This window comes from Triturus cristatus, chromosome 9, assembly GCF_964204655.1.
Source record: "Triturus cristatus chromosome 9, aTriCri1.1, whole genome shotgun sequence".
Taxonomy (NCBI): Eukaryota; Metazoa; Chordata; class Amphibia; order Caudata; family Salamandridae; genus Triturus; species Triturus cristatus.
In genome coordinates, this window is record NC_140592.1 from 1207399138 (window position 1) to 1207409831 (window position 10694).

The following is a 10694-nucleotide window of genomic DNA, read 5'->3' on the forward strand; positions in this document are numbered from 1 at the left end:
TCTCCTTGCAGTACTCTAATCATTCAGTCAGTACCCAAGTACTCATCCAGTGACCCAGGCCTTAGTATATGGACAGTTTCAAACCCCTATCCACTATGCATGCAGTCCTCTAACCACCTACACAATTGTCTTTCTCACCTTCAATTCCCTAGTCAGTATCCATACACTTCCAGGAAATACCCTGTCACTCCCTTTGCAGTCCTCTAGTGACCCATTCAGCACCATGTACTAATCCATTCACTGTGCTAAAACCCAAACACTTATAAATTCGCCAAGATACTATCTTTGCAGTACTCTAATCATTCAGTCACTGCCTAAGTATTCATACACTGAGCCAGGCCTTAGCACATGGACTGTTTCAAACCCCTATGCACTATGCATGCAGTCTTCTAACTACCTAGACACTTGTCTTTCACACTTTAAATTTCCTAGTCAGTATCCATACAGTCCAGCACTTGTGACTGCTTTTGCACTCCCCTAGTGACCCATTCAGTACCAAGTACTAATCCATTCCCTGTGCGAAAAGCCTAGCACTTATAAATTCACCTAGGCACTGTCCTCAGTCAGTACCCAAGTAGTCATGACGTGAGCCAGGCCTTAGCACATGGACTGCTTTAAATGCCTATGCAGTATGGATGCAGTCCTCTAATCACCTACACAGTTGTGTTTCACACTTTCAATTCCCTAGTTAGTATTCATACTCTTCTAGCAAACACCCTGTCACTCACCCAGTGTGTCTCCTTATAGTACTGTAATCATTTAGTCAGTTAGCATGTAGACTTTTAGTGAGGTAGGCTTTAGGGCATGAACTCCTTCAAAGTAGTATGCACTATGCATGTAGTGTTTTAACGATCGTCACACTTGTGGTTCAGGGCTATAGTTTCTTAGTCAGTTTTTATATAAAATGTGTTTGTACAGTAATGGAATAGTATACATTTGAAAGTTATTAATATACATTTATTTGTGATTCTTTTTTACAGATACAGAACGGGAGTGTTTCTCATCTGTTTGCACTCTTCTCGTGCAAGATTGTTTGGATGAAGGGTCCTTAGGTGTTTAATCATACTTGCTGTGCCGCACGAGTATTTTTTGTTAAGATCCCCTCGTAACAGAACTCTTTGGCAAATCTTGCGAATGAAGAAGGTGGCATTGGTCTTTGTTTGCCCCTTGGAAAAAGTTAAAAATTTCTTCACCACTGAAGAAAAACGTTGTGGGCGTGGTGCCTTCTGCAATAAAATTTCCTCAGATTCGGTAAATATTTTAAAGCGGCAACATTTACAGTTTTTGTAAGTTAAACTTATAAAATTTTGTTAGCTGTATACATTTTATATATCTGTTTTTTAGGTCGAGGACTACCGGTCTGCCGAAGGCAGAACCGGAAGTCGGAGATTTAATGTTTTCTAGAGTGGCTATTTAGCCCGCCTCTCTTTTTGCTTCTCCTTCATTGGCTGGCTTCCTAAACGGAGGCCAGCCATTGGAGGAGAGAGCCGTCCCTCCAAATAGGCTCCGTCTTTTTCAGATTCGGGGGCGTGTTCCGTGCTGTTCTTTCCACTTTTTAGCCACGCCCTTTTTCGAACAGCAGGAACACGCCCCCGAATCCGAAAAAGTTTGGAAGCTCCCATCCGCCATTTTTTATCGATCGTCTGCCCGTGAGGATCTTCTTGCTGTTGCTCTCTCGCGCTGCCCGCCTAGTTAGGCCCTGTATCTTAATTAGTAACCACGTTTCACATTTCCATCTACTACTCGCGTGTCGAACCAGCGCTGCGTTCTCCTCGCTGCCCTGCACACCGGGTTTTCACGCCGTGCCTTTTGTTTGCGGTGAGTGTAGTTTCTTTTGGGCACCAAAGACCCCCCCCCCCATGCATCTTGTACAAGGTGCAGCATTGAATAGTCCTCCCTATTTTGCCCCGGGCTCTCCCGGTTTAGCCGTGTGGCTGCTGGCAACGGGCTTTGGGTGTTCCTTCCTCCCTCCCTCCTAGCGGCAGGGGAGGAGTGCGCAGGACTCCGTGACTGTTTAAGCTCACCCTGGCATTCCCTTCTGCAGCTGCGGGGAGATTGCGTAGGACCAGCCCCTAGCGCCCTACCTCCCGGACGCGCACACCGGCAGCATGTCCGGCATGATCCGTATCGTTATCGAGGGCCCCAGACCCTGGGGCTTCAGGCTCTTCGGTGGGAAGGACTTTGACCAGCCTCTCACCATCTCCAGGGTGACTCCTGGAAGTAAAGCAGCGTTATCTAATGTTTGTATTGGAGATGTGGTTGTCGCCATTGACGGAGAACATACGGAACATATGACCCATTTAGAAGCACAGAACAAAATTAAAGGTTGCATAGACGAGATAACCCTCACTGTTAACAAAAATTTGGAATCCACTTGTGACAGAAGATGGAAAAGCGCATCCATACAAGATGAATCTATCAGCTCAACAACAGGATTTAAAACAAATAGGAAGTGCACATAACCGAAGCGCTATGCCGTTCACTGCTGCCACTGCTTCCAGCTCATCCCCCAAAGTGATAACTGCACAGTACAACAATCCGGCAGGACTTTACTCCTCCGAGAACATCCAGACCTTCAACAGTGCCATGGAGTCCAAGACGGCAGCCGTTGCGCAGGAGCCAAGCAAAGCCTCTGAACAGGAGCCGCCTGCCAGTACTCGAGTGATCGACAAAGAGTCGGAGGTGTACAAGATGCTACAAGAGAACCAGGAGACCGATGAGCCACCCCGTCAATCTGCTTCTTTCAAGGTATTACAGGAAATCTTGGAATCGGAAGAAAAAGATGAAGAGACTACTTGTGAGAAAGGAGACCCCGATAAACCGTCGGGGTTTAGAAGTGTTCGGTCTCCAACTACAAAAGTTGCTTCTTCCATTGGAAATACGCAGAAGTTGCAGATTTGTGATAAATGTGGATCTGGTATTGTGGGTGTCTTTGTAAAGATAAGGGACAAGCAGCACCATCCAGAGTGCTACGTATGCAGTGACTGCGAGGTCAGCCTCAAGCAGAAAGGACACTTCTTTGTGGAAGATTAAATTTATTGTGAGAAGCACGCCAAGGAGCGTATGACTCCACCAGAAGGCTGTGACGTGGTTACTGTGTTTCCCAAAAAATAATGGCAAAACATATATTGCAATATTTACGCAACTTTTGTAAAGGAGAATTACTCGTGAAATTTTATCCAAGAAGACTCAGCTTGACTTTTGTTGACAGAAATATTAATCATAACCCTATTTTCCTTAAACGCCACTATTGTATAGTCCAAAACACGAATTAAAGCAAAAAAAGCGTGCCTTGAATGTTCCGCCTTTATCACGGTTTCCAGAATGTAAACTGCCAATGCAAGTCAAACCTCTAAGTAAACAAAACCATTTTCTTTTATGTTACTTAGTTGATATGCAATAAACCCTAAAACTACAATAACCCTCTGTCATGTGACTCCTACTCCGATCCCTTGGGCAAAACTGCGATCTGAACCACCAGGCATCTCTTGGCACTCTTCGCGCCAGTACGCAACGCCCTGGGTTCGGCGCCAGGTAGGCGAGTAGGCACCCATTTAACCCTTCTTAATAGAACGCGAGTGCATTGACTTCAGCTTCGCACTGATTGCCAAAATCTGGGCACATACCTACTGTGTGGACAGAGGGATAACAGCACCACTCATTGTAATCTTTCATTGTGTTTGAAAGAAGGAAGCCAAAACCTCACTTCCTGGCGCAAAATGTCACGATTTGGACAACCCCGTGTGAGTCCTTCCAAATATTTCTACCATGCAAGTAGTGATGCCCAGGCTTGTCGTTGCCGTTACTCCTCGCTGGCTCTGAAAACCTTGGCGAGTGTTCAAGTACAGTATCGGAGCTTCCACGGTGCAGCTGTTGGTACCCTCTGCAGCCAGGTTTGGTAAGACCGGGATTGGGTTTCTCTCCTGCCAATCTTCCGGCGCGCCACCCAGTCTCTATGGTTCTGCCGCTGGATGCCCCGCCCCCTGGCTAATGCCTCGTATGGTCTTTATATTAATCAGTGATACTCAGCGTAGTTCCAGAAGTGGCGGAGCCATGCTGAATTTTCTGAATAGCCCCCAGGATTAGTTTTCGCTTTCTAAGAACTAACCTAAAAATAAAACTCATGATAACTACTTATCTTCATAATGGGTTCTTCCCGGTGGCATTCCTTTCTAGATGTTTCCTCGCTGTCAGATGACGTCTGCTTGCAATTATGTCCCACCTGTGTGTATTAGCAGGGCCAGGCTTCGCCCTTTGCCGGTAGTGTCTGACCTCATATTTAATTGATACTTCAGCTGTGTTGTGTGACCTACATACATCACCATGTCATTACCCACATCAAACCTCTCCTTGCGCTGCCTGGTCCGTGATCATGGGGAGTTCAGACTTTATGGGGCAGATTTACAAACCCCTGGCGACACTTGTGCGTCACTTTTTCCATGTTAAAAGTGACGCAAAAGTGGCAGAAGGGGCTTGTAAATATGCCCCTTTGTGTCCTACTATCTCACTACCTCACTCTCTATCACTACATCACTATCTATTTCTATCTCACTCTCACTACCTCACTATATCACAGCACACTCTCTCAAAACTTCACTACATCACTCTGTCACTACCTCACAACTTCACTCTCTCTTTCTAACTCACTAATTCACTCTCTCTATCTCACTACCTCACTCTCTCTCTCTCAAATACACTAAGTCACTTACACTCACTCTTTCACTACTTCACTCTATCTCACTACTTCACTACATCACTCTCTGTTTCTATCTTAATACCTCACAACATCCCTCACTACCTCGCTCTCTCTCACTACCTCAATCTTTCTCTATCTCACATCACTCACTGTTTCTATCTCACTACGTCAGAAAATACCTCTCCCTCACTAACTCACTCTTTCACTACCTCACTCTCTATCTACCTCACTCTCTCTCACTACATAACTCTCTATACATCACTACTCCCCTCTATATCACTATCTCACTACTTCTCTCTCTAAAAAGATCACTACCTCACTCTCTCACTACCTCACTCTCTATATCACAACTTCTACTCTCTCTAACTCACTACATCGCTCACTCTCTATCTCTCTACCTCACTCTTTCTATCTCAATAACTCACTTTCACTGTCTCTTTCACTACCTCTCTCTATCTCACTACATCACAACACCACTCTGCTTACATCTCACTACCTCACAACATCCCTCTCCCTCACTACATCACTGTTTCACTACCTCACTCTCTACCTCACTACTCCACTCTATCTCACTACCTCACTATCTCACAACTTCTCTCTCTCAAAACATCACTACCTCACTCTCTAGCTCACAACCTCACAACTTCACTCTCTCTCACTCACTACCTCAATCACTCTCTATCTCACTACCTCACTCTTTCTATCTCACTAACTCACTTTCACTCTCTCTTTCACTACCTCTCTACCTCTCTCTCTATCTCACTACATCACATCACTCTATGCTTATATATCACTACCTCACAACATCCCTCTCCCTCACTACCTCACTCTTTCACTACCCCACTCTCTCTATCTCATTACCTCGCTCTCTATCTACCTCACTCTCTATCTCACTACCTCACTCTCTATCTACCTCACTCTCTCTCACTACCTCACTCTCTATTTCAATACCTCACTCTCTCTCTCTAACTCACTACCTCACTCTCTCTCTGCTAATGCAATAGGTATCACAATTGCAAAAAAAAAAAGCTAATGCCAATAGAAATGACAATGCCATTTATTTAGGGATACAATAATGATAAAAAAAATAATGAGCAATACCAATAGCTCTACCTATAATATTGCCGAGACCATTGCATTGTAAATGCTTGTTTTTTCTTGTGGTATTTTGTTGAGAATACCATGTTGGTTTTTTTTAACAATCTTTCTGATTTTCCAGGTCTGTCGTTGACATCCGTGGTTCCTACAGGAGTGTTCTGCTTGTTGTTTTGTATTATTGTTGTTACATTTTGTTTATTAGTTTATTGTTTATATTTATGTTAATAAAAAAATAAAGTTTGAAAATTGTTTATCGTTTATATATTTATTATTATAAAAAATAAAGTTTGATAAAATTAATAATGTTTTTGGTTGTTCTCTTAACTGCTGTGTGACTCTTTCTTGTTCTTATTACTGTTATTTGATGGAGTCCACCATGGTGTTAAATTTTGGGGCACTTATCGCTGGAATACTGGTGATATCTGCAGTTTGTACCAACTTCTGAATAGTGTGTTAGATTTATCTCAACTTTACTTCCGTTAAAGTGCTGATAATGAAATGGAGAGTAGCCGTTCCCGTGCAAAAAGAGACGAGGTGCACCTTTGCGATTTATTCTAAATACTAAAATCCTGTATTGTATTGCACTGAGGTATTGGCTGCACTTACAGTGTACACACAAAATCTATTAAGAAATCTCATTGTATTTATATTGATTGGGAATAGTGCGTCAGGTGCTGGATCTTGACGAGATACACTGCTCAGTTCGTATATTGTTGTGCACACGAAAAAAATCACATCACAACTTTCACACCAATTGCAATGCGAAACAAATTCCGGCGATAAGACACGTTAGCACCAGGGATTTTACACCTGCTTTCTGCTGGTGTTAAGCAGGACAACTACCTGCACCATGAAAGGGAACACAGCCAAGAGCCACACCAGAAACCCACAGGTACCATAGAGTCAATGAGCATGATACAGGGATACCCATGAGGGCCAGAAGACTCATCTCAACAACTGCAGGACCGCCAATGCCCCCCAAACCCACATCTTAGTAAGTGTGTACCTGTGGTCATTGTCTTAGCATGATAGGCACGAGCCCTGCAACATCACAGTGTGCTGTCACCTCAGCGTTGGCAGTGAGCCTGGATGTGTAGCTACATACGCATCCTCCTGCATGCACAACTGGCGTGTGCTGGTCTGTCGTTCACAGGTCAGTGCAGGGGTGTGCCTATTCGGCAAGGGGAACGGGGTGTCTCGGACATGTCCGTGTACAGGAAGTGCGGTAAGTGTGTCTCTGTGTTCTGGTGTGGCCTGTTACAAGAGCCGCAGCAGTCGATGTTGTAAAGTGGCATGCACCACCTCCAAACGGCACTGTGATGTTGTAGTTGGAATGTAGCAGGAGATGCGCAAATAGGCATTACAATGGCGTGCCGTACGAGTGCACGAGATACAACAGTTCACGGTACAAAAGTGTGGGGGCTTGTGGGAGGCAGGAGCAGCCGTTTGGCAACATAACACACAGTGAACTCGACCACGGTCGCAGACATCCCACAACACTAACGACTGGCCTTTGTACACATCCTCTATGAATGCAGCGTGGTTTTCACTTCTATGCTCGTTCAGTGGTGTGATGTTGGCAGGTTGTGTGACTTGTGCTCCTTGTTGGTGTGTTTCATTTTGGCCATTGTTAGTCTATATGTGTGTTGTACTTAATTGTGCATGTGTGCCATTCTGCCCATCTCTCCCCCCCTCCCCCCACTCCCTGCTTCTTCCTTTTCCTAGTGCTGTTGTGTCTATAATTTTGTTGCTGCACACATAAATACATGTAGAGAATAAATTAGAATAGTTCCTTGATTCTTTTAGGTTTCAAAACTTCTCTATTGGTTTCTTTTTAATTTTCCATATGAACCGTTTTTTTTAATATTCAACAACACATAGAAGTCAGAAGTGCAACGTATTCTATCAATACACTTTCTAGAACATTCTACAATATGTGCAGGTTAAATGATCATCAATTTTTTAAAACGTTTCGATATTTTTTTGTAACATTTTCTTGAACATTTAACGACATGTGCAGGTTAAAAGTTGACGATTGTTTTAAGTTCGAACAGTGCCTTCCAAATGCAAGTAGCAGGTGTGGTTGAGCTGAGCACATTTTATCCTATGATATGTACTCCACGTTGAAACTGCTTTTTCTTAACCAATCACAAAGATGCTTTTCCACAAAACTAATGTGCACCCTACTTTTAAAAAAGAATGCTTTTCATGATATCTTCAGAGATAAGTTATAGATAGGTATTAGCATTTAAAAAACCTTTGAAATTCACTGACAAAACCATAGGTTTCATGCACGTTATATTTAGGAATTGGCATTTAAAAAACCTTTGAAATTCACTAAAAAAAACAAAGGTTTCAGGGGCGTTATAGTTAGGAATTGGCATTTAAAAAACCATAGAAATTCACTGAAAAAACCATAGGTTTCAAGGGCGTTATAGTTAGCTGGACATTTCCCTCGTACAAAACCCTAGAAATTCCCCAGTTATAGTTAGTTCAGCTAACTATAACTCGCGCCCCCGCAATGCACTGCTGATGACGTCACATATTACATCACTCATGACATGGTCAGTGACATCACTGATGACATCACTGATGACATCTCAAATGACCTCCTCCCCCTGGATGTTAAAAGAACTATTGTACAGGCTCTGGTCACGTCTCACCTTGAGTATTGCAATGTCCTGTATCTAGGGGTGACTGCAAAACATCTTAACATCTTGCAGAAGGTCCAAAATGCTGCAGCCCGGCTTATCCTGAATATCCCAAGGAGGGCTTTGGTGGGAGAAGCTTTGAAGGAACTGCATTGGCTCCCTATCCGGGCCAGAGTCACCTTTAAGGCCCAATGCTTTAGTCATAGGATCTCTAGGAAAAGGGGTCCGCGTTTTCTACTCCCCCTCCTGGAGGGCTACCAGCCTGCTCGTAATCTGAGATCGTTGGGCAGTGCTAGATTGACTGTGCCCAGGGTGCGGAAGGCAAGGGCTGGCGGGACATCCTTTGGTTTCCTGGCAGCCAAAGCATGGAATGAGCTCCCTGTGGATCTGAGGACATCTGAGTCGGAGTCTCTGTTCCGCAAGAAACTGAAAACCTGGCTCTTCCGTCACCCCCGGGATGTCTAAAGTAGTAGGGTGCCATCTCTGTGTGGATGTGGTTGGTGGTTAGCTTGGGAGGGTCGCTGGGGTTCATTTATGTCCTAGCGCGGGGACACTCCGGTTGGAGCAACCATAGTGCTTTATAAGCTTCCTAATAATAATAATAATATGAGCGCATGTGGGCTTCTGCAGCAGATGGCGGAAACTGGGAACACTATGCAATGAGAGGCCACATTGATGTTATCTGGGGCAGTGTATGTTACAGAAACTTTGCATTGGTGCAAAAAAGTGACTGGCAAATCCTTAGTCCACAAAACAAATTTTGATGCCGATTATAGTGCATATCGAATTTTGCACCAGAACAAGACTAAAGAAAATGGACTTTACAACCATTGCTAAACACATATAAAAGCATTTTTGCATATGAATCATTTAATTGGCTAACAGAGATTTTAACAAAATAAATATTTGCAAATGAATTACCTTTCTGGAAAACGGGAAAGTCATTTTGCACTGTTTTTGCAGCTTATGTAATATAGCTGAATTAGCTGACATTGCTTCAAGTTTAGTCACTTTTACACATTTGAAAAGCGGGGTGTATGTATTTTCTTCACTTCGTATCCTATATATAAGCACTGGCAAAACAAAAACGTTGTACCTTGGCAAGGTAGTGAAATTGTTATTTTTCAATTTTATTGCAAACAAATGTCATCATTTTTGTTTAAAACATGCTGGAACCTAAACGTGTTCACCATATGCTTGCAATAAAAATGTAAAATTTTAAAAAAAAACACTGATGTTTTACTAGTGATGTTCTTTAAACTGAAGACCTTTCTGTTGTGTCATGCATGTTATCTTTATTATTGAACTTGCAGTCAGCTACAATTTTACAATGTCACTTACACACATTTTAACAGCAACTTGAAAAAGAGACAGAAAAGAAACACCATCGAACTTGGAACCCTAACTATAGACAACAAGCATTTACAATGCAATGGTCTCGGCATTGTTAAAGTTAGAGCTATTGGCATTGCTCATGACACTCTCAAATGCGAGACCTATTGCATTTGCACCCACACACACAAAGCCACCCACACACACAGAGCCACCCATTACACCAGCTTTAGTGCTCGTCAGAGACAGTCACATGTAAGAACACTGCCAGCAAACATGACACACGCAGTTAAAAAAAATAAAACTGCAATGTACACTCCCCATCTTTTATAGGGCCCCCAGATAACTGTACTGTAAAAGGTTGTACTCATGCAGCGCTTGCTAACATTCCTTAAGTATTGAAGCGCTTCCCAGTCTTTTGGAATCAATTCAATTCAATTCAAATAGACTTTATTCGGATTTCAGAAAACCATCCATAAAAGCACAAAAACAAAATTTAAAATACACATTTGATACTACAATTTAGGGCCACAGCTTATTACATATAAAATATAATTTATAAAACCATCAATGAAAACGCAATTGACCTTCTTGCTAAACTGTGCAAAAGACCATCATACATACAATGTATAGAGGTATGCAAAAGGGATAGCTATAGGTTTTTGTGAAGACAAGGCAACATACAGTACATTAAGATGTGCAAATCGAGCTTTAAAGTGCAAAGACATGTCTAGACAAAATTAGTCAATTTTCAGAGACCTGCGTGAGCGTACAATAGCGTTAAGAAAGCTACTAACTCTAAAAATTAATTCATCTGATCCCAACATTAAAAAGTGTCTGTAAGCATAGTTGTGGTCAGTCAAGTCATATTTCCTACAGTAAGGGATTAAGTAATGCCTTGTAAATCTCATGTAAAA

At 42.7% G+C, this 10694-nt stretch overlaps 1 pseudogene; it reads left to right on the forward strand.

Moving 5' to 3' along the window:
• The first annotated feature begins 2001 nt into the window (after nucleotides 1-2001).
• Nucleotides 2002-3114, forward strand: LOC146799628 (PDZ and LIM domain protein 1 pseudogene; annotated as a pseudogene).
• The last annotated feature ends 7580 nt before the right edge of the window (nucleotides 3115-10694 follow it).